Source organism: Canis lupus, chromosome 32 (assembly GCF_048164855.1).
Source record: "Canis lupus baileyi chromosome 32, mCanLup2.hap1, whole genome shotgun sequence".
Taxonomy (NCBI): domain Eukaryota; kingdom Metazoa; phylum Chordata; class Mammalia; order Carnivora; family Canidae; genus Canis; species Canis lupus.
In genome coordinates this window covers 23,882,802-23,910,370 of record NC_132869.1, presented here as the reverse complement: position 1 = coordinate 23,910,370, position 27,569 = coordinate 23,882,802, and the positions used below count along the sequence as shown (strand labels likewise).

Here is a 27,569-nt window from a genome sequence, read left to right as displayed (position 1 = left end):
CTAATAGCTGAGTAATATTCCATTGTATACATAAACCACATCTTTATCCACTCATCTTTCGATGGACACCGAGGCTCCTTCCACAGTTTGGCTATTGTGGCCATTGCTGCTATAAACATCGGGGTGCAGGTATCCCGGCGTTTCATTGCATCTGTATCTTTGGGGTAAATCCCCAACAGTGCAATTGCTGGGTCGTAGGGCAGGTCTATTTTTAACTCTTTGAGGAACCTCCACACAGTTCCAGAGTGGCTGCACCAGTTCACATTCCCACCAACAGTGTAAGAGGGTTCCCTTTTCTCCGCATCCTCTCCAACATTTGTTGTTTCCTGCCTTGTTAATTTTCCCCATTCTCACTGGTGTGAGGTGGTATCTCACTGTGGTTTTGATTTGTATTTCCCTGATGGCAAGTAATGCAGAGCATTTTCTCATATGCTTGTTGGCCACGTCTATGTCTTCCTCTGTGAGATTTCTCTTCATGTCTTTTGCCCATTTCATGATTGGATTGTTTCTTTGGTGTTGAGTTTAATAAGTTCTTTATAGATCTTGGAAACTAGCCCTTTATCTGATAGGTCATTTGCAAATATCTTCTCCCATTCTGTAGGTTGTCTTTTAGTTTTGTTGACTGTATCCTTTGCTGTGCAAAAGCTTCTTATCTTGATGAAGTCCCAATAGTTCATTTTTGCTTTTGTTTCTTTTGCCTTCGTGGACGTATCTTGTAAGAAGTTACTGTGGCCGAGTTCAAAAAGGGTGTTGCCTGTGTTCTTCTCTAGGATTTTGATGGAATCTTGTCTCACATTTAGATCTTTCATCCATTTTGAGTTTATCTTTGTGTATGGTGAAAGAGAGTGGTCTAGTTTCATTCTTCTGCATGTGGATGTCCAATTTTCCCAGCACCGTTTATTGAAGAGACTGTCTTTCTTCCAATGGATAGTCTTTCCTCCTTTATCGAATATTAGTTGACCATAGAGTTCAGGGTCCACTTCTGGGTTCTCTATTCTGTTCCATTGATCTATGTGTCTGTTTTTGTGCCAGTACCACACTGTCTTGATGACCACAGCTTTGTAGTACAACCTGAAATCTGGCATTGTGATGCCCCCAGATATGTTTTTTTTTTTTTAAAGAAGTTGATTTTGAAACTCTTTGTAAATTATAGAAAACTATGCTAATGCTAGTGATTATTATAATTATGGCTATTATTGTTCTGCAGGTAAATTTGGCAAAGGGAGGAGTGAGTCTGGAGAAACAAACCATCTCTTTAAATTGGGTAGCCTAGCTTATCTCAGCCTCATGCCTAAATAAAAAAACAGTTGGTTCCTGGATCAGTGGAGACTGACCCTAGGATCAACCTTGAAGTGATTTCTACAGAGCCTGGGGCTGGAAGCTGTCGCACCATGGATGACAGCCAAGCTGCTAAATCTATTTCAAAGTGACTCAGTGGGGCAGAGAACTATTAATATATTTATCACCACAAGTATTAGTTATAATGTCATTATTGAGAAACTATTGCAGAATGTTATTTTTATTCTTTTGTTTAACCATATGTCTATTTAAAAATTTTAATTTGTGCATATGTGTTTGTTTTGTTCTTATGTAGACATTTTTGTTTCTGACAGTCCTCCAAATTTTACAGTTTGTAAGTAGGTAGTGCAAAAAATCTAGTTAGAAAATGAGTGAGAGACATTTCCCTGAAGAGGCACACATATAGGTGAGATGTTTATAGGGAGATGTAAATTAAAACCATAATGAAGGTATCACTACACAACTATCAAAAATGGCTAAAATGAAAAATAGTGACCACCAAAATGCTGGAGCAGACGCTGAGAAACTTGATCTTTTTTCCCCTGGAAATGTAAATGGTACAACTACTCTAGATAACAGTTTGGCAGTTTATTTAATAATTAAACATGCATCTACCATTATGACCCAGCAATTGTACTCTTGGATGTTTATCCCAATGAAATTCAACTTATATCCATACAAACACCTATATATGAATGTTTAGAGCACTAACTGACTAAAACATTAAAAATTTTTAAATTGTGGTAAAATACATATAATGTAAAATGTGTAAAATCCTGACCATTTTTAAGTGAGCAATTCAGTAGTATTTAAGTATACTCAACCATTGTTTTACAACCGACCTCCAGAACTCTTTTCACCTGAAAACTGAAACTCTGTACCCATTAAATAATAATATCCTACTACCTTCCTCTTTTAGTGTTTGACAACCTCCATTCTACTTTCTGTTTCTATGAATTTGACTACTCAAGATACCTCATCTAAATGGAATCATAAAATATTTTTCTTTTGTAACAGGCTTATTTTACTTAGCTTAATATCCTCAATGTTGATCCAAGTTTCAGCATGTATCTGAATTTTTTTTCTTTTAAAGGTTGAATAATATCTAATTGTATGGATATACTACATTTTGTTTATTCATTCACTTGTTGATACATACTTGGGTTACTTCTACATTTTGGCTATAGTGAATAATGCTGCTTTGAACATGAATATACAAGCATCTTTTCAAGACTCAGAGGTGGAATTTCTAGATCATATAATAATTCTATTTTTAAGTTTTTGAGGAACTGCCACACTGTTTTCCAAAGCCATTTAACCACTTTGCATTCCCACCAAGAGTGTATAGTGTTCTATACACATCCTCATTAACACTTTTTTTCCCCACATCCTCATTAACACTTTTTTTTCCTCACCAACATTTATTATTATTATTATTTTCTGTTGCTATGCTAATGGATGTGAGATGAAATTGCACTGTGGTTTTCATTTTTTATTTCTCTAATGATTAGTTATGTTGAGCATCTTTTTATGTGATTGTTGGCCTTTGTATATTATCTTTGGAGAAATGTCTATTCAAACAAATCCTTTGGCCATTTTTAAATTGAGTTTTTTGTTGTTGCATCATAGAAGTTTTTTATATATTCTGAATATTAACCGCTTATCAGATATATGCTTTGCAAATATTTCCCCCATTTTGTAGGTCTCCCTTTTACTCTGTCAGTTGTGTCCTTTTAAATTTTGATGTAGTGCAGTTTATATATTTTTATTTTTGTTGCCTGTGCTTTTATTTAATTTAAATATTTTAAATACTTATTTATTTATTTTAGAGAGAGAAAGAGAGCACAAATAGGGAGGGGGAGAGGGAGAGACTTTCAAGCAGACTCCCTGCTGAGTGTAAAGACCACTGAGGGGCTCCATCTTGTGACCTTGAAATCATGTCCTAAGCTGAATTCTAAGAGTTGGATGCTTAACTGACTGAGATACCCAGGCACACATTTAAAATTTAAAAAAAATTTTTTTTCTTGGTATAGATTTTATTTTATTTTTTTAATAATAAATTCATTTTTTATTGGTGTTCAATTTGCCAACATACAGAATAACACCCAGTGCTCATCCCGTCAAGTGCCCACCTCAGTGCCCGCCACCCAGTCACCCCCACCCCCCATCCACTTTCCCTTCCACCACCCCTAGTTTGTTTCCCATTATATGGTCTCATTCATTTGGGGAATATAAATAATAGTGAAAGGGAATAAAGGGGAAAGGAGGAAAAATAAGTGGGAAATATCAGAAAGGGAGACAAAACATGGAAAAATTTTAAAAATTTTATTAAGTTTTCAATTTTAATTCTAGTATAGTTAACATATAGAATTCTATCAGTTTTAGGTATACAGTATAGTGATTCGACAATTCTATACACTGCTCAGTGCTCAGCATGATAAGTATATTCTTAAGTTCATTATATATTTTGGATATCAGACATTGTGTTTTTTATCTCTAGAAGTTCAGTTTGTGTCTTTTTTGTACCTTTAACATTTCTACTTAACATGGTTGATCTTTCCTTTAGCTTCTTAAGTGTATGAAATATACTTATAACAACTGTTTTTTTTTAAGATTTTATTTATTTATTTATGAGAGACCCAGAGAGAGAGAGAGAGAGAGAGAGAGAGAGAGAGGCAGAGACATAGGCAGAGGGAGAAGCAGGCTCCATGCAGGGGGCCTGATGTGGGACTTGATCCCGGCTCTCATGGATCAGGCCCTGGACTGAAGGTGGCGCTAAGCCATGGAGCCACCTGGGCTGCCCTATAACAACTGTTTTAATATTTTTTTCTACTAATTCTATTACTTGTGTCATTTGGGAGTCAGTTCTGATAGATTATTCTCATGGGATGTTAAATAGGATGGTAAATCCTACTTCTTTTTATGACTGATAATTTTTGATTGGATACCAGACATGAATTTTACATTGTAATGTGCTGAATATTTTTTGTATTACGACAAATAATCTTGAACTTTGTTTTGGGATGGAATTCAGTTATTTGCAAAGAAATTGGATCTTCTTGAGACTTTATACAAATTTTGTTAGGTGAGACCAGAAGTACATTTATTCTAGGGTTAATTTTCTACCCACTGAGGTGAGACCCTTCTCTGACTGATGCCTTGGGGATTATGAAATATTCCCACTCTGGCTTTTGGGAACAGACAGGACTTTCATTTCTTTGTGAACTCCTAGCACTGCTACCTTTATAATTTTAGGCTGTTATTTGCTCAGCCCCAGGTAGTTTTCTTATTAGTATGTGCTGATCGGTGTGCAAGTGAAGTCTTGAGGCAGACCCTTTTCAGATTCCTGGTGTTCTTTCTCTGCAAATTTTTCTTCTCTGATTGTCCTAACTTCCCCAGACTTCCAGTTTTACCTCCTCAATTCGGAGAGACCTCTAGACTCTCCCCACTTTTATGCCATGGCCTAGAAACTTTGTTTATACAGTAGCACAAGGCAATATGAGGTCTCACCAGATTTATTTTCTGTCTCTTTGAGATCATTTGTTTGTTTCTGATACTGAATGTCTTATTTTGCTTAGCAACTTAACTCTATGCAGCTCGCTGATAAGCATTTAATACTTGTTTTATGCAAATGGCTCCATTCCCATTTAACATCTATAGATTTTCCTGGCAGCTCTATGAGATGGGTTGGAGCAAGTAGTAGTGATCCCTTGATGAAAGAGGAAACTGAGGTATGAGAGGCTAGGTGATTTGCTTCAAAATTTACAATTACTTTAAGAACTGAGAATAGGATGTAGGATTCCAGAGTCAGATTCTTGTGCCCTTTGCACTATATCAGGCTGTGGCACTGCTGGCTTTAATAGAATCATGCTCTCAGTTATTGAGTGAATTTTGAAATTTTATTCTTTACTTCTTTAGAATATAAAAATTTTGTGGGTGAGATTGCATCGACAAATTGAATCAATTGATCCCATGGTATGGGAAGGGGAAACTCATTGCATTCATTTATCTGCTCATTTATCCAGTAAATATATATGAAGCACCTATCATGTGCAAAGGTTTGAGAAACGAACAGGCCTGACATAGTCTGTTATATTTGTTTATATTTCCTGTTTTTCTTTCCCTATTTCTACTTTATTAAGTTCTAGAAATAGCTCAAATTTGGATCTTAGCTAAGGCCTCTTTGAAATAATTTTATGCTATCTTCTTTAAATATAAAGAAATGAACTTCTGACTGGTGTAAGAAAAGATACGATATCTTAAAAATTATTTTGTAAGTATCTATAAAAAGACTTCTTTGAAGATGATTTAGGTCCTATCTTTCCTTGAAGGGATGTAAAACAGAAGGACTAGCGTGTCCTTTTCATACCTTAGAGCCTATTTGTGTCTACTTTGTAATCTATTTCTATGGCTGCAATCCAATTTTATCTCTCTAGTTTAGATTGTATTTAATAGTATTTTGGCTTTGAGTCAGGTAGGATAGAAGAGGCTTGCTGTGGGGTGAGTTAACCTGGCCAAACACAGACCTGTGCCACTTAAGAGATTTTTAAAAAGGGATGTATCACTTTGATGTTTGATATGTTGGACACATACAATTCATACACATACACAGAGTAAATGCTAATTCACCAGTTGAGGCCCTGGGACATGTAAACAACCATAATGAAATCTCCTAGGCTTACGGAGTAGGGGGAACTACCCCTCTCCCATGTATTAGCAGAAGTAACAGATGGCAGCTTTTTCGCCTAATAATCACCAGATGGCATGTAGCTATGCCCTGTGGTGCAGAAAGGAGGAAACTGGGTTGATCATGTATTTTCTACACTTAAGCTCTTCTTACTTGACCGAAATTTGTCTCTGCTATTGGTCATATGTCTATGTTAGAAGAAATTAAAGAATGTGACTAGAACTTTGTTGTGGCTGCAGAAAGCATTCACTTTGACTTCATAAAATTTTAGCATATTTTGCTAGCTAGTAACTTTCTAGTCTAAGCATACTCATAAATTGTGCTCACTTATATTCTGAGCCATGATATTTATTAGCACCAAGCTCTGATTCATTCTAAAACCTCTTTTATTCAGCATCTTTTAAGAATAATAAAATGTCTAGAAAACTGAGGTTTAATCTTCCGAAAATCAGATTTTTTATTGTAAAGTTTTAAAATAAACTTTTCAGTAGGGGTTGTTTACCCCGAGAGGCCCCAGGAGCAACAGCCCTAGTGGCGGGGCCAGCTCTGGAAACCTGGATTCAGCCCCCGCAGGAACTCCGGAGCTCTCCGTCTGCAGGGCCTGGAGGCTCCGGGGCGGGGCCGCTGATCTGCTCAGTTCATCAAGATAAGAAGCTTTTGCACAGCAAAGGATACAGTCAACAAAGCTCAAAGACAACCTACAGAATGGGAGAAGATATTTGCAAATGACATATCAGATAAAGGGCTAGTTTCCAAGATCTATAAAGAACTTATTAAACTCAACACCAAAGAAACAAACAATCCAATCATGAAATGGGCAAAAGACATGAACAGAAATTTCACAGAGGAAGACATAGACATGGCCAACAAGCATATGAGAAAATGCTCTGCATCACTTGCCATCAGGGAAATACAAATCAAAACCACAATGAGATACCACCTCACACCAGTGAGAATGGGGAAAATTAACAAGGCAGGAAACAACAAATGTTGGAGAGGATGCGGAGAAAAGGGAACCCTCTTACACTGTTGGTGGGAATGTGAACTGGTGCAGCCACTCTGGAACTGTGTGGAGGTTCCTCAAAGAGTTAAAAATAGACCTGCCCTACGACCCAGCAATTGCACTGTTGGGGATTTACCCCAAAGATACAGATGCAATGAAACGCCGGGATACCTGCACCCCGATGTTTATAGCAGCAATGGCCACAATAGCCAAACTGTGGAAGGAGCCTCGGTGTCCAACAAAAGATGAATGGATAAAGAAGATGTGGTTTATGTATACAATGGAATATTACTCAGCTATTAGAAATGACAAATACACACCATTTGCTTCAACGTGGATGGAACTGGAGGGTATTATGCTGAGTGAAGTAAGTCAGTCGGTGAAGGACAAACATTATATGTTCTCATTCATTTGGGGAATATAAATAATAGTGAAAGGGAATATAAGGGAAGGGAGAAGAAATGTGTGGGAAATATCAGAAAGGGAGACAGAACGTAAAGACTGCTAACTCTGGGAAACGAACTAGGGGTGGTGGAAGGGGAGAAGGGCGGGGGGTGGGAGTGAATGGGTGATGGGCACTGGGGGTTATTCTGTATGTTAGTAAATTGAACACCAATAAAAAATAAATTAAAAAAAAATAAACCAAAATATATAAAATACATGAAAAAAAACTTTTCATGTATATATATGTGTATATATTATATATATAATATATATACTTGATTTTGAATAGTATTCTAAATATAATTTAACTTTTCTGTTAGTGACATCAGTTATAGTACAGGTACAGTTGATGTTGTGGAAACAAATGGGACTAAAGGCAGAATGCATCTTAATCCTAGAGATAAACCTAGAACAAAAAAGTTCACTGTGATTTTAAAAAGAAGCTGTAAGTAACTATCCTTTTAATTACCAGATTATAATGACTCACTAGGAATGAATCACCTAGTATTATCACCAAAGCCAAATTATAATAGCATTAATCTGACATGTTTCAGTGGATTCAAAAATCATTAGGATCCTGAATGGTAATTAGATATTAAAATGTATCTTTTCTTGACTGTATTTGGCTGGCAGGTTGAGATTTCTTAGATTAAATATATAGTACCTTTAACATATAGAGATAATATATGATATAATTAGAGGCTGCTTTGTCACTGGTAATACTTTCTAAGGTGCTTTTATGTAAAAACTGGTGATTTATTTTGTGGTTCTATTTCATGCTTAGTACTTCTGCTTCACAGCCTGGCCACAGCCTTTCTCCTCAAAAGGAACTCATTTGTCTTATAGGTGACATCATTATTATCCTTACTGGTTCATATATTTTAATGCATATAAATGTCACACAGATTAAATAGGTAACATACCATTTAAGAGATAATGTAAAATTCAATACACGATGTTGGGAACACTGGATAGTCACATACTAAAAAATGAAGTTGGATCTTACCTTACATAATATTTCAAAAGTAACTCAAAATGGGTCAAATGCCTAAACATAAGAGCCAAAACTATAAAATTTCAAGAAGAAATCATAAAGGAAAATCTTCATGACATTGGATTTGGCGATGATTTCTTGGATATGATACTAAAAGTGCAGGCAACAGAATTTAGGACTTCTGGGGAAGATGGCAGAGTAGGAGGACTCTAGGCTTACCCCATCCCACATGTACAACTAGATAACATTCACATTAGTATAAATATCTAGGAAATGACCTAAAAAATGGCAGAATAAACTCCACAAATAAATGTAGAGAAGAGGCCTCATCAAAGAATTTAGGAAAAGTGGAATTTGGTTTCAAACTAAATGAACTTTGGGGGATTGTCCTTAGGAAGGAGAGATGTGGGAACAGAGAGGGAAGAGAAACAGACTCCACACCAGGAAGCCTCCTACCAGGAAGATGAATCTCCATTCAGATTTGCTGTGACAAACAGAGGGGCAAAACTTTGTGAGTTCTTACAACTAGCAGTAGTTAATACCTGAAATTAAAAAAAAAAAAAATCAGCAGGCTCAGTTCTGAGAGAGGTGGTGAGGTAGAGGAAACTGAGTCCTTGCCCTTAAAGAGACAACACAACAAACAGCCCATAGAGATACAGCATAGAGGCAGCACTTTGAAAGTTATCTGGGTCCTACTAGAGGGAGAGTTATTTACTTATCTCAGAACTGTCCCAGAGGGACAGAAATTGCTAAGGAATTACTCCAGGAACAAAGGAACTGACAGGGGCCATTTTCTTCCTCCTCCACCCAGTGTAAACACATGGCCACCTGCAGGACTTGCTACCTAAGTTGCTAGACTGTTGTCCCACCCCCCTACCCTGTGCTTCTACCAATTCACCCCTCCCCACAGTCCACCTCAGTCCCAGAGCTTCATGGCCAGTCCTGCAGAGGATAAAGGCACTAAAAGCTTGCTAACACCACATCACTTCACTATGCCTACCCTCTGCTTCCAGGGATCCACCCCTCCTGATGGGCCACCTTAGTCCTGGAGCTGCAGGGCCTCCATCCACAGACGAGGATTTCAAGTTATACTACAAAGCTATAGTAATCAAAACAGTATAATACTGGCACAAAAATAGAAACACAGATCAAGAGAACAGGATAGAAAGCCCAGGAACAAACCCACAATTATATAGGCAATTAATCTTTGACAAAAGAGGCAAGAATATGCAATGGGAAAAAGTCTCTTCAACAAATGATGTTGGGAAAACTGCAACATGCAAAAGAATGAAATTGAACTACTCTCTTACATCATACACAAAACTGAGCTTAAAATGGGTTAAAGACCTAAATGTGGGTATCCTTAGGTGGCTCAGGGGTTTAGTGCCTGCCTTCGGCCCAGGGCATGATCCTGGAGTCCTGGGATCAGATCCCACATCGGGCTCCATGCATGGAGCCTGCTTCTCCCTCTGCTTCTCTATCACTCTCTCTGTGTCTCTCATGAATAAATAAATAAAATCTTAAAAAAAAAAAAGACCTAAATGTGAGACCTGAAACCATTAAAATCATAGAAGATAGCACAGGCAATAATGTCTCTGACATCAGCCATAGAAATATTTTTCTAGATATGTCTCCTGAAGCTAGGAAAACAAAAGCAAAAATAAACCCTTAAGACTATATCAAAATAAAAAGCTTCTGCACAGCAAAGGAAATAATCAACAAAACTAAAAGACAATCTATGGAATTGGAGAAGATATTTGCAAATGACATATCCAATAAAGGGTTAGTATCTAAAATACATAAAGAAATTACAAAACTCAACTCCAAAAAAATCAAATAATCCAATTGAAAAATGGACAGCAAATATCTGCAGACATTTCTCTGAAGAAGACATATATAGATAGCCAACGGACATGAAAAAATGCTCAATAGCACTCATCATCAGGGAAATGCAAATCAAAACTACAATGATATATATCACTTCAAACCTGCCAGAATGGCTAAGTTTGTGGGAATGCAAACTTTTGTAGCCACTGTGGAAAGCAGTTTGGAGGTTCCTCAAAAATTAAAATTAGAACTACTCTAAGATCCAGTAATCACAGTATTAGGTATTTATTACCAGGAGTGGGGAAGGCAAGTAAAATGTATGTTCCAAGGACAGAGGAAGAGATGAGAAGCTTCCAACTGCCAGGGTCCAGGTGAACTAGAGATCATATCCTCTCAATCACCTTCCACAACAATATCTGGATAATCCAGAATACTCTCCCTCTCCTAAGGCTCTTAATTTAAGCACATTTGCAAAGCTCCTTTGCCATGTAGGTAATATATTTGTAGCTTTGGGGGATTAGGACATAAACATCTTTGGGTCTCTTCTATTCTGTTCCCTACAGAATCTATAGGAGCTAATTATCTTAGATCCCAGAAGACAGAGGTCAGATGAATTTGTACGTCTACAGAATGTGCAACACAAATGTTATCTTTCTGGCATTCAAAACAGTTGACTTTCTGCAATTCATTATCATCACCCTTTCATCTGTCAGTGTCATGAGCTGTGACCCTTAAAATAATTCCAAATTCTTCATGGTTTCTCCACTGGTGAGACTTTTATGCCATGTTTCATCAGGAATATTTAAAGAGTTCCTATTGCTCTCTTTCCTTTCACCACCAAAATTTTGAAAAGAGGAATCAACACTTACCATATCCATTTACTTAAGTCCCATTCATACTTCTACTATGAAAAGCTGACACCTCTCTGGGCTTCAGTTTCCTCACCTGGTCCAGGTTCCTTAGTATTGAGACGTTCCTCTCCAGCTTTAAACTATAACTCCAGGCTACTTCTTCTTTTCAATGTATAGTCAGGTATAGGCTGGTTCCCCTCCAGTCTCTTAGCCCCTACTCAAGTATATTTCTCCCAGTATCTCAAGGTAAGCTGTCAGTCTAATCAGTGTGTTGTGACAAGCTTTAGTTTAGAATTCAGCAGAAAGTTCTTTTTTTTTTTGGCATTGTAGAATTCCATTAAGAAACAATTCAAGCTGCGAATGAAGGCTGTGCCTGTATCCTTGGGTGGCTTCTTTCCCAATAGTTGGATTGCATACTGATGCCTTTTGGGCTACAGACTGCTTTATCCTAAGAAAGCAAAAATACCACCATCTCAGGATGGAAGAAGACAAAAACCCTAGCACAGATGTGCCCAAGGCAACCTGGCTTCTGAGGAATCTGAATTACTAACAACCTTCACTTTTAGTTATGTATTTATTTTTCATATAATCAGTTACCTTGTTTGGGCTAAAGAAAAACAACATATCATCTAATCAGGGAAAGAGTACTCTCCCTTTGAAAAGAGTTCAGTACCCTATTAAATATTTTAAATTACTTTATAAAATATATCAAGTCAGGGTTTTCTATAATTTCATTTATAGCAATCACTGAGGGAGATTTGACAATAGCTGATTAGGCTCCAAAAGCATTTCCTAATTATCCTCAGAAAAATCTGATTATCTTCCTGCTTTTCAGCAAAGTAGTCTGAGGGAAATGCTCCTGAAATGAAGTGTGAGTGGGAAAGCGTTACTTCAGATTTTATGTTAACTTGTAGTAAGTGACTAATACAAATTCATTTCTTTGTTCATTCAGTATATTTATTGAGGCCTTACTATCTGTTAAGGTCTGTGCTTGGGCAGTAAGTATAGATAATAATTAGATAAAGCTTGTTTTTTTTTTAAGATTTTATTTATTTATTCATGAAACACACACACACACACACACACAGAGGCAGAGACACAGGCAGAGGGAGAAGCAGGCTCCATGCAGGGAGCCTGATGTGGGACTCGATCCCAGGACTCCAGGATCATGCCCTGGGCCAAAGGCAGGTGCTAAACTGCTGAGCCACCCAGGGATTCCTCTCAGCTTGGGTTTTCAAGGGGTTTCCAGTCCAGTAGGATATAGAGATATGTCAATATCATGTAAACAAAAAGCAACAAAATGTCATGGATGCTACTGAAGCATCCATATATCATACAATGAGGATTAAATAGGGATGGATTCATGATTTTATTATCAGGAAATGGAGAACCATTGCTTGCTTTCCTTGGAAGGTCTTTTGCTGAGTAGCAGACATATGAATGAAAATGCATTCTTAAGGAGGGCTTGCATTATCCATTCTTTGGTTGAACAACACCCTAAATATTTGTGGAGTATTCACCTTAGGCCAAGAAATCCTTGATGGTCAAGAATGTATTTGACTGAATGATCAGATAAAAAAAGGAGATCAATTACAGAAGACTCAAAAGAGGAGGAGATTCTTGCCAAAATAATAGAAAATGGAAACTAAAATTGTATTGAAAATTTAAGGGATCTACTTCAATAGTAAACATTTACTTGGTAGAGAGTGAAAGTTTTTCTATACTTTGGTCTATACTCTGGTCTTTCTGGCAGTGGTAATAACAGAATATGTGACTTAAAAAATCTAGGTTTGATAAATTTACAGGGAAAAACTTAAACTCTCAAGTGATTCCTATATTTCTTGAGGAAGAAAAGATATTCTTTCTGAGTTATTTCAAACCAACGCAGCATTCAAGATTTAATAATGGAAAAAACTAATAACTCAGTGGAAATACGGATAAAGGATAGGAATTGGCAGTTCATATAGGGAGAAATATGAATGGATTATACAAATGTAAAAATATATTCAGCATTACTTATGAAGACATGGAAATCAAAACAAGGAGATACCTACTTGATTGCCAACATTTACACATTTGATAATATCTAATGTTAAAGAACAAAGAAACTATCAATTTCAAATATTGTGGATGAGAGAAAAATGGGTGCAACTATTTTAGGGAGCAATTGGATACTATTTAATAAAACTGAAAACACACTAATACCCCTTGATCTGGTAGTTCCACATTGAGAAATTTATCCGAAAATAATTGGTCAAAGACATTAAGTACCAAGATATTTCTATAGCTTTGCTTCTGATAGAAATACCAAAATATATCTATCAACTGGACCATAATTAAGTAAATTATGGTTGATTTATACTATAGAATATTATATCACTATTAAGTAGAAAGATGTAAATACATTTATACCAACATAGAAATATCTCTATTACTAAAAAACAGATTTAGAGCAATATGTATGATGCCTGTAAATAGACTTTTTGAAAGTGTGGAGGCAGAGAAAATTAAGGCCATTCCACCTCAAGTTTAGCATTAGCACAAGTACAGCCATTTTAGGCCCCTGTGAATAAGAGCTGAACTTTGCAGGAAAAACTGCAGAATGTCCTTGACAGGGAATCCCATATCAGAAAGACAGCAGAGCTCAGAATGCCCTCGGCAGAGAATCCTATATCAGATCTTAAGAAACTCCCTCACCCTGTCCCCCATATTGGAATGGAAAAAATTCCTCCACCCCTTCTGAAAATCCCCTAGACCAGCTCATAAAAAACCCAGCTGTAACCCACTTCAGGGTCCAAGCCCCTGCTCTGCTGTGTGGAGTATACTTGGACCCAAGCTCGAGCTTGTAAATAAACCCTCGTATACTTGCATCAGTGTCAGCTCCTTGGTGGTTTCTCGGATACGTAATCTTGGGCACAAGAAAAAGGATACGCAAGAAACTGCTAACAGTGGTTTTCTAAGGAATGGAATTAGGAGGATTTAGACCAGAAAAGAGATTCTTACTGTGTACATTGGAACTTATTTCACTTGTTTCCCTATGTATATGGTGTCACTTTTTAAAATTAAAAGCAAAACTTGTTTAAATAGTAGACAGAAGAGCTCAGTGATGGGATACTACTGTCAGAAGACTGTTTTTAGTCCTGAAATAGAAATTCCTCAACTTAGTCTTTCTGAGCTCCAAAAGTACTTCTAGTTCTTTTTGGAGCTTCCAGTGCACCAGGGAGAGTTCACTCTATTTCTATGACTTTCTGTGTTGGTTTCTGCACATGAGATAAACCAGCCAACTTTTCAAGTCTTGTCAGACTCGTCCTTTTTTTTTTTTTTTTTTTTAGATTTTTTTTTTTTTATTTATTCATTCATGAAAGAGAGAGAGAGAGGCAGAGACACAGGCAGAGGGAGAAGCAGGCTCCATGCAGGGAACCTGATGTGGGATTTGATCCCGGGACTCCAGGATCACGCCCTGGACTGAAGGCAGGCTCCAAACCGCTGAGCCACCCAGGGATCCCCTTGTCAGACTTGTCTTACGTAGGAGATGAATTCTGTTCATCAGCCTGGCCCAAGTTCCTTGTCAATGGCGACTGTCTTTGTTTTAAATGGTTCCCAGTAGTTGAGTGTGTGCCAAGACCCATTAATGTCTGAAAGTGGGGAGGATTGTAGTCAGCATCTAAATGCAGGCTGAGTAGGAGCTGGACTCTGAGGCAACATCTGGGAAAGTATTCAATCCCAGGGAGAACTTGGGAGATGGGTGTTCTTACCTGCTTCCTCTGCATTGAGGCTATATATATATATATATATATATATATATATATAGCTGTAGAGAGAGCTTTTGTGCCTATTACAAACTGCTTCTCTGTTTGCTATAGTCTTGGGAGACTCATGAATGCAAGCCTCATTAGATATCAGAGTTATGTGAGTTGGGGGCCTGCCTATCCCTTGAATGGCAGTTGTAAAAGTTGGAATACTAAATGTGTAGACAGGTTCTTCCCAAGGAGATGCTGGTGATTTGATTTTATTGTTGGAGTGAATTGGAGAAAGAAAACAGGGGAAGTGCTTACCAGCATCTCTGAGCCTTGGGGAGGATCACAGCCAGCACCTAGATGTGTGCTAATTAGAAGATGGACCCTCCTAACATCAGCTTGTAAAGTATGCAGGAGCTTGTCAAGTTTATACTCCTACTCCTTCTAGGGAAAGACTAGGAGATGGGATTTTTGCCTGCTTCTTCTTGCTAAGCCCTGAGGTGATAGGCAAGGTAAGTGCTTATGCACCTGTTAACAGCTGCTTCTTTGTTTGCTATAGTCCTGTGGGGCTCATGAATGCAAACCCCTTGGGCTTTCAGAACCAGGTGATTTGAGAGCCCCATCGCTTGGGTGGAAGCCTTAAAAATTGAGGAACCAGTTTTGTGGTCCAAATCCTCTGCTCCTCAGGGACAAACTGGGAGTTGGGCATTCCCTCCTGTCCATATGGCACTGTACTGGGGGTGGGATTTATGAGAGAGAGAGAGAGAGAGAGAGAGAAGTAGAGGGGAAGGAAAGGGAGAAGGAGAGAATCTCCAGCAGACTCTGCTGAGCACAGAGCTCAACATGGTGCTCAATCTCATGATCCTGAGATCATGACCTGAGGGAAAACCAAGAGTTGGAGGCTTAATTGACTGAGCCACCCAGGCATCCCTTGGAAGGGAATTTTTAAATAGGGGTGTTAGGAACATAACAAAATAATTTTTAAAAAATTAGTATTATTAAATGAAAATGTAAAAGTTACAACATGTACAGATATTCAAAATAGATACATAGTGAGTTCTGATATTAATTTTCAATCTCTCTTTCTTAGAGAACTAGAAACAACTGGAAAAAGTAAAGCTAAAGTAGTAGTCTGTTTCATACTGGATTATCCTCCTGTGTTGTCAGAATCCCTCCAGGCGATATGGTAGTGCTTTTCTTTCCTAATTATTTTATTCAAATTGCTAATAGCCTGTTTTACTACTGAATAGAAATGACCATTAAGAATCATAGATGTGACCTAGCAATGTTATAGCCGAAACATGTTCTATTGATTTCAAAATAAGAAAATAAAATCACAAAATTGAAATCAATATATATTTAATTAAATGTTTGCAAAATATAAAATTTTGTCAGTTAGTCAATAGCAACACAGCACAAGAATCTAAAGTTACATATATACTCTTTTCCATGAGGGGTATGGATACACTTTAATATAATCTATTTACTATGAGTTGGGGCTATAGCGCATGAAATTGAGGAGGATGTATGAATGGCTACTAAGCACATGAAAAGATAGGTGGTCAGCATTATAACCATCATTGAAGTGCAATATAAAACCAAAAGTAGATATGTCATATCCACTCCAAGGGCTAGAATAAAAAAGACAGGTTATAACAAGTGTTACTGAGTTTGGAGAAATCAAAAGCCTCCTCATATACTGCTGGTACAATTTTAAGATGGAGCATTCACTTTGGAAAACAGTGTGGTAGTTCCTGAAAAGGCTAAACATTAAGTTATCATGTGATCCAGCAATTTCACTTTTAGGTATATACTCAAGAGAAACGAAAAATTGTGTCTACATAAAAAGTTGTGTATAGATGTTCATAAATATATCTTTCATAATAGTCCCAAAGTGGAAATAACCCAAATGTCCATCAATGATGAATGGATAAATAAAATGTAGTGTATCCACATAATGGAAAATTATTTGGTAGGTAGAAAGAAATGAAATGCAAATGCATGCTACAACATGGGTAAACTCGGAAAATAATGTTAAGTGAACAGGGGACCACATATTATATGATTTTATTTGTATGAATATCAAAAAATAGGCAAATCTGTAGAGATAGAAAGTTGATTAGTGGTTGCCTAGAGATAGGAGGAGGGGTTTTAGAATTAACTGTGAAGGAGTATGGGGTTGGAGGAGGAGTTAAGATAGCAGAGTAGTATGCTTGCCTAGAAGTACTATGCTTGCCTAGTCCCTCAAACATAGTTAGATAAATATCAAATCATTCTGAACATTCAGGAAATCAATCTGAAGACTGAAAGAACAAACTGCACAACCAGAGAGAGTAAAGAGGCCACATCATGGAAGGTAGGAGGTGCATAGATGTGATCTGGGGGAGAAGAGAATCACTTGTGCTGTGGAGGGGAGTGAGCCTTGATCAGGGAGAGAGTGACAGAGTGCACACAGTGTGTGGGATTGCACAAGAAAAACACTTCCCCAAAACAATTGACAGGGAAAACAAGAGAGACTGATTATCACAAGTTTTTATAAATAGCAGCACTCAAAATCTGAAGTTATAGAAACTTGTGTCATTGCCAGGGTAGAGCTTGGTAGGCATAGAAGTGCTCCTGTAGAGAAAGAGGGCAGAGGCCTGGAGCAGACCGTGAAGTCTAAGGATCCCTTAGGTCATATTGAGGGAGACAGTTCCCCTTCTTGGAGTGCATTTAGGAAAGGTTGCACTGTCTCTCGAGAGGACAAAAGAGCCAGTGGGCACCATTGGGCTGCCTCATTCATTAGCATAGGAGCAGAGGCACCTGCTGAGGGGAGCTAACCTTGGACAACAGCTTTTTACTGCATTTTACCATAAACTCCAAGCCCCTGCATGTTTGTGCTATGGCTCTTCTGGGACAAACTGGCACCAGCCACGGTGTGATAAGACCCTCCCCCAGAAGATCAGCATGGGTCCTTGCCACGTAGGATCCCTAAAATTTGGAGTTTTGAAACCCAGCCAGCGTGTCTGAGGTTAAACACAGGAGCACTGCCCTGCAGAGTAGGTGGATGGCTTGGACAACAAAGGTGAAGGCAGGGATCTGAGGGATTCTGGGGGCACATGAGGGGAGATTGTTTGCTCTTCTGTGAGGGCTCCCTGAACAGTGGCAGGTTCAAACTCCCAGAGAGTGGGTGGTTGACTCCCCCCACCCCACTCATCAGCACAAATGGACCTCAGTGAGCAGCACAGTATCTACAGTAGAGGCTTGAATTGTTTACACCAAGCCCCACCCCCTGTGTTTACAAGTGTATTTTTACTAGGCAAGTGTGCCTGAGAGAGCAGCAGTGGGCCCCTCCCCCAGAAGACCAGCACAAACCCCCCACATGGACCAAGTCTACTGACCATACAGTGCTGCAAAGCTTCAGCTCTATGGGAAATAGGATCTAGCCTCTTTTAACAAAGAAACCAAAACACATCCAGCTAAAACTGGCCACACACTGGACAAGGTCCAAAGACTCCCCACTGCAGGCAAGGAGAAACCATGCAGAGGACTGACCTGAAGGAAAGAGCAGAGTTTACACAGCACACACTAGAAATACTTCCTGAAGCATCATGCCCTGGAAAGTATATGACCTCCTCTTAATGTATCATTACTCTCAGGAGCAGAAAACATAACAGCCTTTCCTAACATATAGAAGACAGAGACCTAGACAGAATGCCAAAGTGCAGAAATTCACCCCAAAAGAAAGAATGAAAGTAGGTCATTATCAGGGATCTAGTCAAAACAGATATAAGTAATATACCTGAACTAGAATTTAAAACAACAATCATAAGGATACTAACTGGGCTTGAGAAAAGCATTGAAGGCACCAAGGAGTCCCTTACTACAGAGATAAAAGACCTAAAAACTAGTCAGGCCAAAATAAAAAATGCTATAACTATGATGCAGAACTGACTGGATGTAATGACCATAAGGATGAAAAGAGCAGAGGAATGAATAAGTGATATAAAAATAAAATTATGGAAAATAATGAAGTAGAAAAGAAAAATATTGGATCAAGGATGTAGATTCAGGAAACTCAGTGACTCCATAAAGCACAATAACATTTGTACCATAGAAGTCCCAGGAGAGGGATGCCTGAGTGGTTCAGTCATTGAGTGTCTGCCTTTAGCTCAGGTCCTGGGATCAAGTCCCACATCAGGCTCCCTGCAGGGAGCCTGCTTCTACTTCTGCCTATGTCTCTGCCTTTCTCATGAGAGACACACATGATTTAAGATTTTTAAAATCTTAAAAAAAAAAAATAGAAGTCCAAGGAGAAAAAGAGACAGAAAAAGGAGCAGAAGTTTTATTTCAGCAAATTATAGCTGAAAACTTCCCTACCCTAATATGGGGAAGGAAACAGACATCCAAATCTAAGAGGTGCAGAGAACTCCCATCAAAATCAACAAAAGTAGGCCAATGCCAAGATATATTGTAGTAAAATGTGCAAAATACAGAGATAAGGAAAGACTCCTGAAAGCAGCAGGGGAAAAAAGGGAAGACAAAGCAGCAGATCTATCCACAGAAATTTGGCAGGCCAGAAAAAAGTGGCATGATATATTCAGCATGCTGAATGGGAGAAATATGCAGCCAAGAATACTTTATCCAGCAAGGCTGTCATTCAGAATCAAAGGAGAGATAAATAATTTCCAAGACAAACAAAAATAAAAGAGTTTGTAACTACTAAACAAGCCCTGTGTGAAATATTAAAGGGGGTTCTTTGAGTCGGGAGGAAAGAACAAAAGGAACAAAGACTAGCAAGGAACAGAGAAAATCTCCAGAAATGATCTCATATGTTACTTTACAGGTAATACAATGGCACTAAATTTATATCTGTCAATAATCACTCTGAATGTAAATGTACTAAATGTGCCAATCTAAAGACATAAGATATCAGAGTGGATGAAAAACCAAGACCCATATATGCTACCTACAAGAAACTCATTTTAGACCTAAAGACACCTGCAGACTGAAAGTAAAGGGATGAAGAACCATTTATTATGCTAATGAATGCCAAAAGAAAGCCAGAGTAGCCACACTTATATCAAACAAACTAGATTTTAAACCAAAGACTGTAAAAATAGATGAATAAGGGCCCTCTGTCATAATAAAGGGGTCTACCCAACAAGAAGATCTAACAAACGTAAATATTATGCCCCCAGCTTGGGAGCATCCAAGTATACAAATCAATCAGTAACAAATAAAAGGAAATAAATAATAAATTGGTAATAAATAAAATAATAGCAGGGGACTTTAAACCCCACTTACAGCAATGGGTAGATCATCTAAGCAGAAAATCAACAGGGAAACAATGGCTTTGAATGAGACACTGGACCAGATGGACTTAACAGATACATTCAGAACATTTCATCCTAAAGCAGTAGAATATACATTCTTTTCTAGTGCATTGGAACATTCTTAGAATAGATCACATACGTAGTCACAAATCAGGCCTCAACAAGCACAAAAAGATTGAGATCATACCATGTGTATTTTCCAACTACAATGCTATGAAAGTAGAAGTCAATCACAAGAAAAAATTTGGAAAGACCAGAAATACATGGAAGCTAAAAAATGTCTTATTAAAGAATGTAGGGTTAACTAGTAAATTAAAGAAATAAAAAATTACATGAAAACAAATGAAAATGAAAATATGATAGTCTGAAGCCTTTGGGATGCAGCAAAAATGGTCATATGAGGGTAGTATATCGCAATACATACCTACATTAAGAAGCAAGAAAAGTCTCAAGTACACAACCTAACCTTATACCTAAAGGAGCTAGAAAAGGAACAGCAAATAAAGCCTAAAGCTAGCAGAAGGTGTGTGGGAAATATCAGAAAGGGAGACAGAACATAAAGACTCCTAACTCTGGGAAACGAACTAGGGGAGGTGGAAGGGGAGGGGGGGGTGAGTGGGTGATGGGCACTGAGGGGGACACTTGACGGGATGAGCACTGGGTGTTATTCTGTATGTTGGTAAATTGAACACCAATAAAAATTAATTTATTTAAAAAAAGAATAGAACAGGGACATTATGAATTCAGAAAAAATAAAGCTAGCAGAAGGAAAATAATAAAGGCTAGAGAAGAAATAAATTAGAAATGAAGAAACAAAAACTAGTAGAACAGGTCAATGAAACTAATAGCTCATTCTTTGAAAGAATTAAAAAAAATGACAAACTTCTAGCTAGACTTATCAAAAAGAAAAGAGAAAGGAACCAAATAAATAAAATCATAAATGATAGAGAGATCATAATCAACAATACAGAAATACAATTACAAGACATTATGAAAAATTATATGCTAACAATTTGGGCAATGTGGAATAAATGTATAAATTCCTAGAAACATATAAACTATCAAAACTGAACAGACCCATAACCAGCAAAGAAATTGAATCAGTAATAAAAAATCTCCCAACAAACAAGAGTCCAGGCCCAGATGGCTTCCCAGGGGAATTCTACCAAACATTTAAAGAAGAGTTAATACCTACTCTTCTCAAACTGTTCTAAGAACTAGAAATAGAAGGAAAACTTTTGGGGATCCCTGGGTGGCGCAGCGGTTTGGTGCCTGCATTTGGCCCAGGGCGCGATCCCGGAGACCCGGGATCGAATCCCACATCGGGCTCCCGGTGCATGGAGCCCGCTTCTGCCTCCGCCTGTGTCTCTGCCTCTCTCTCTCTCTGTGTGACTATCATAAATAAATAAAAAAAACTTAAAAAAATATATAAAAAAAAAAAAAGAAGGAAAACTTTCAAACACATCCTATGAGGCCATCATTGCCTTGATTCTAAAACCACAGACAAAGACCCCACTAAAAAGGAAGATTACAGGCCAATATCCCTGATGAACATGGATGCAAAAATTCTCAACAAAATACTAGCAAATTGAATCCAACAGTACATTAAAAGAATTATTCACCATGATCAAGTGGGATTTATCCTGGGCTGCAATGGTCATTCAATATTTGCAAATCAATTAATGTGCTACACCACATTAATAAAAGAAGGGATAAGAATCATATAATCCTCTTAGATGCAGAAAAAGCATTTGACAAAACACAACATCTATTTTTGATAAAAAAATCTACAACAAAGTAGAGATAGAGGAAATATACCTCAAATATCATAAAGGCCATATACAAAAGATCTACAGCTAATATCATCTTCATTGATGATGATGAGAGCTTTTCCTGTATGGTTAGGAACAAGACAGGATTGTCCACTCTTACCACTGTTATTTAACATAGTACTGGAAGTCCTAGCCTCATCAATCAGACAACATAAAGAAGTAAAAGTCAATGGAGTCATCAAGGAAGAAGTTAAACTTTCACTATTTGCCGACAACATGATATTGTAGTAGAAAACCTGAAAGACTCCACCAAAAATTGCTAGACCTGACATAGGAATTCAGCAGAGTCACAGTAAGTAAATCAATATACAGATATCTGTTTCATTTCTATACAGCAATAATAAAGATGCAGAAAGAGGAATCAGGAGATCAATTCCATTTACAATTGTACTTAAACTCATAAGATACCTAGGAATAAACCTAACCAAAGAGGTAAAAAAACAAAACAAAACCCTGTATTCTGAAAGGCCCTTTATGATAAAGATACTGCCCACCTTTCACCTCATGTTTCACTGATTTCAGTTTCCTAAATATTTTATATTCTCTTCTATTTCAGGCCCTTGTGTATGCTGTTCCCTCTGTCTGGAATTTCCTTTTTCATCTGGTTTCTTTCTTTCTTTCTTTCTTTCTTTCTTTCTTTCTTTCTTTCTTTCTTTCTTTCTTTTCTTTCCTTTCTTTCCTTTCTTTCTTTTTAGAGAATTCTTATTTTATCCCTCAGGATCCACCTCATGTCTCATACTCATTTGGAAGCTTGTCTGCTTTCCAAGCATAGTTACATGCTCCTGTGTGAGTTTCCACATACCCTGAATTCATCTCTATCACAGCACTTATCAAATTCTATTGCATTGTTTGTGTTCATCTGTTTCTTTGGTAGACTGTGAGTTCTTTAATGACATGACCTCTGCTTTGCTCAACTCTCTGCCCCCAGCACTTTATTTCATACAAGGCCTCCAGGAGGGACTCACTGAGTGTGTACTCAGTGAATGAAGTATGGAAATCTTATCTCTTGAATAGGAAACATGCATAGGACATTTCCAAATTTAGCCAAGATGAGGATTAATTCTGTGTCTTGAGCATCTCCTTAAACTATCATTTGGGTACAAGGCCCTTAGAATATGATCCCATCATTTGGGTACAAGCCTTATGATAAAAGTGATATTCATATTTCAGAAGAAGAAGAGGATAGCAAAGAGCAAGGAATTTTCATGTGAAAAACCCAAGAGCTGCATATGGATTGATCTGGTTAAATGATTTCAAAGGGAACAACATGCAGAGTAATTGGCATGTGGAAAGACACCAGAAAAGAACATTCATCTTCAGAATTTCATGTACTCTTAAGGTTGTGTGTAACTTTGAAGGACAAAATGGTATCATTTTGAACTATTCTCTGCTTCACAGAAATAGCTTTGTTGCATAGAAATCCTATAATGCGATTTTATTAGTGTCTCTAAAAAATAAAAAAGTATTAAAAAATCATTTGTGGTTCTAAGGAAATTGGTAATACCTAACTGTAGGAGGCAGCATGAATAGTGGAGAGGTTTCCCAGATCAGCCTCTAACTAGATTTGTAAACTTAGGCAGACTTTAAGCCTCAGTTTTACCATCTATGTGTAATAAAGGAGTTGGAGTAGGTATAGAAACTATAGTGACTGTATCCCTTGGCTATTTGATGTGTGTGTGTGTGTGTGTGTGTGTGTGTGTTTCTGTAATGGAAAAAATTGGTCTCTGGAAGACTAATTATAGATTATTTATAATTACAGTATTGTTAGTATTTAAGGTTTATTTCCCCAGTGGGACAAGGGAATGATTAATTTAAACAAAACACAGAGAATATATTCTGATGTCTTAAGGGATGCTTATTTGGTATAAAATTCCCCAACTCAGAGAATAAGTGTTATTTATGTTTGACAATTGTCAGTGAGTGACTGGCCAAAGGAAGTGATGTAGCATAAGGGAAAGAACATTAAGCTTAGAGTCAGGAGGCCAAGAGCCCTGGGATCTGATTCCAACATTATTACTTAATGAGCTTTGTGACCTTTGCAAGTTATTTTTCCTCATGTAAATTGAGGGGAGACTTGAATTGTTTTATTGCTAAGATCCAGTGCATCTCAAAATTTCATGGTTTTTTAAATAATACATTTGGTTGTTACAGTTGAAAGCTAAGGTCTCAATTTTGTGTTTCAGAATCAAGCTCCTGAATAATTGAGAGCAAAAGCAGATGATCAGATTGATCCAGGGTATAATAAGGCAGCAAGTTAAGACTATAAGCATGCCAATTGTGTGACTCTCAGGATTGACTGTGCTTACAGGGATCCAGGATAATAAACCTTAAAATGGCACAATAAGTAACAGATTGGCTATGAATCTATGAGTTGGTAATTTTGGGGGCAAAATCAGGATATTAGAGATAGAGGTAAAGTTGAAAAATAGATGTGATGGGAAATATGGTGGTAAGAGATGTGTAGTAGAGTACAGGTTTTGGTCAGAAAATGGAATAATAGAGCCTGATATCAGAGGTAGAACAATTCTACATGTTGACCAGGAAGATCTAATGTTGGCAATGGATTTGGGTTCTGTGGTGAAAGTAAAGCAAAGGTCACTGGTACTAAGGAATTCAAGGAACTGTGTGACCACAGCCTGTGTATGTTGTCCATACCCATATCGGAATTTACCAAATGGTGGTGATGTTAAGAGTGGAGAGGAAAACTAATCAGATGTCAAAATTCTCAGTGAAGGTGAGGCTGGAATCAGAAGAGTGGTGGATAGCTAGCACAGCAGTGTTCATGAGGGGAAAAATGGATGACTTGAGGGACTTTTGCATAAAGATGGAAGAGGAAATTTCTGGAAGTAACAGTGGAGATAAGAGCGATGCTTATTTTATATTCTCACTTGGTAGCAGTGTGGGAGAACAAGCAGTTCCTATTTGAGAGACCATACAATGCTGTGATGCTGTTCTATCTAGAGATCACTGCTTTCACTTAAGGAGTGTGCCATGGTAGAAAAAATAGGCACTTGAAACTTTCAAATAATTTGGTGGCCTTACTTTTAAGACTTTTTTTTACCATCTAGTTTCCACAACATTGACTTTTTGGGGGGCTTAAATATTTTCCTCAGTCCTCAAACTTCTTTTGAAGAGTGGTAGATATGTGGTTCCTCAGCCTTAAAAGAAACTGATTTCCTGGGCATCCTGGGTGGCTCAGTGGTTTAGCGCCGCCTTCAGCCCAGGGCTGATCCTGGAGACCCGGGATTGAGTCCCATGTCAGGCTCCCTGCATGGAGCCTGCTTCTCCCTCTGCCTGTGTCTCTGCCTCTCTCTCTCTCTCTCTTTCATGAATAAATAAATAAAAAATCTTAAAAAAAAGGAAACTGATTTCTTTGAATGGAAAATTCAGGAAATCATTGTAGTAATGCATATTGATTCCTTCTGCTCCAGCAGCTGGATCAATGTGAGGAGTGAATGTCATTATTTTCTGTGCTGTCTATAATCCCATATGTGTTCACAGAGAAGTTTCACTTGGAATAATTGTGAAATAGTTTGTTTTGCCTCTGGAAAACTTAGGGCAGATATCTAGTTATGCCTGTTTGTGACCAAGGCATTGGCAAAGATCAGGAAGTCTGGAATCCAAAAATGGTGGCCTTCAGTTCTTGCTTCTTCACGCTATAGGATTATGGGATGAAATCCTAGAAATCAAGATTACCTTAAACTGCTTACCTGTGAATATGTAGAATTGATACCTATACTTTTTCTGAAATGAATATCATCATTTATCTTGGATTGAGATTGAGGTAAATATGAACAAACTGCATCATCTTATAGTAAATTATATACTATAGAAACAAAACTTTAGACCATAGTTTAATGTCATTATTTTGCAACTGAGTAAACAGAGTCCAGAGAAGTAAAGAGACTTCCCCTAAGTTACCATCCAGTTAGAGGAGTATTGAACCTAGGACCAGGTGTCCCCATTCTTCTTTGGTTGCCTAATGATCCTTAGTGGGGTATATGTATATAAGTGGGAATAGTATGTAGTTTGAAGATAAAACAGTACTTTGTTCCATGTTGGTACTTGATCTGTTTTGAATTTTAGATGATGTCTAAAGAAAAATAAAAAATGTTTGAAAGACACTGAGGTTTTCTGGGAAGTCTTAAGACCTCTTATGGTAAGAGAAAAAGGTCATTCTCAGAGTGGCCTTGTGTGCAGAGAATGGCATTGGTGTGGGGTCCAAGACAAGTTGGGTGTTGGTAAATCTGGAGGCCCTGGCCTGGGAGGCAAAGAAATATAGCCATTTAAGGTCCAGGAAATGTTGGAAGATGACACCAAGATAATGCTAAACTGAGGGAATGGATCCACTATGGTGAAGAGAATAGCTAGGGTTGGGGCATCCAGACAAAGTGTCCTGGTCATCCTTCCCATGATGATGTTATGTTACAAAATTTCTGAACAGTCTTAAAAACTATCATGTGGTTTTTTTTTCCTTAGGAGAAAAGTTCTGGGGAGTTTAAGGAGATAGTAATAATACATATTTTTTAAAAAAGGAGATAGTAATAGAGTGCCTAGAGTGAAATTTCTCAGTATTTTCAAATAGTATCATTTAGATGCTGTTTATTTTTCCTAGAGATCCAGAAGGAAAGTATGTGTTCAATTTCCTTTTCTCAAGAAAAAGGTTATTGTCCAAAAAAAAAAAAAAAAAAAAAAAAAAGGTTATTGTCCATAACTCTATCTATTTTAACATATTGGGAAATAATTTTTAAGTTATGTTGTTTTGGGCACATGGATTGCTCAGTTGGTTAAGCATCTGCCTTCAGCTTAGGTCATGATCCTGAGGCTCTGGGATTGAGCCCCAAATTGGGCTCTCTGTTTAGTGGAGAGTCTGCTTGTCTCTCTCTCTCTCTCTTCCTCTGCTTCTCCCTCCCACTCATGCTCACTGTCTTCCTCTTAAATAAATAAATAAATAAATAAATAAATAAATATTTTAAAGAAGGCTATAATATTACTGCTACAGTTAGTTGAAAAAAGAAAAAAATCAATCAGGAAAAAAATATTGTGGAACAAATGAATCTACTTTGACTGATTTTTTTTCTTGGTGATTTGGCTGCTTTTTGGGCAAAACTGGTTAGCTACTTTGGCACAATTCATTCACAACCTAGGATAGCCTTTACAACACAAAGTGATTATAATAAATTCTTATTTTATTTGGAATTGTAGGGGAATAGTATATTCTGGTGAACTGAGAGTTATCACTGAGGTTACATCCTATGTTGAAAATAACATAACTTTTATAGGTCCAAATATGGACTCAATCAGGTTTTTTAGAAGCATGCACCAGAAGCTGGCTATGGCTGACTAAGCAGAAAAAGAGATTGTTGTCCCAGTGGAATAAGTCAGACAGAGAAAGACAAATACTATAAGATTTTACCTACAGGCAGAATCTATAAGACAAAGTAAACAAACAAACAAAAAGCAAAATCAAACCCATAAATACAGAGAACAAACTGATGGTTACTAGAGGGGAGGAAAGTGGGGAATGAGCAAAATGGGTGAAGGAAAGTGGGATATGTAGGCCTCCAGTTATGAAATGAA

General features: G+C 37.6%; 1 long non-coding RNA gene across 1 annotated transcript; it reads right to left on the bottom strand.

Moving 5' to 3' along the window:
• Positions 1 to 6,434: 6,434 nt before the first annotated feature.
• LOC140622897 (uncharacterized) lies at positions 6,435 to 20,225 on the bottom strand. Its single transcript, XR_012022567.1, has 3 exons — positions 20,129 to 20,225; positions 11,200 to 11,553; positions 6,435 to 6,684 (listed from the first exon to the last, which is right to left on the bottom strand). It is a non-coding gene; the product is annotated as an uncharacterized lncRNA (long non-coding RNA).
• Positions 20,226 to 27,569: the final 7,344 nt, after the last annotated feature.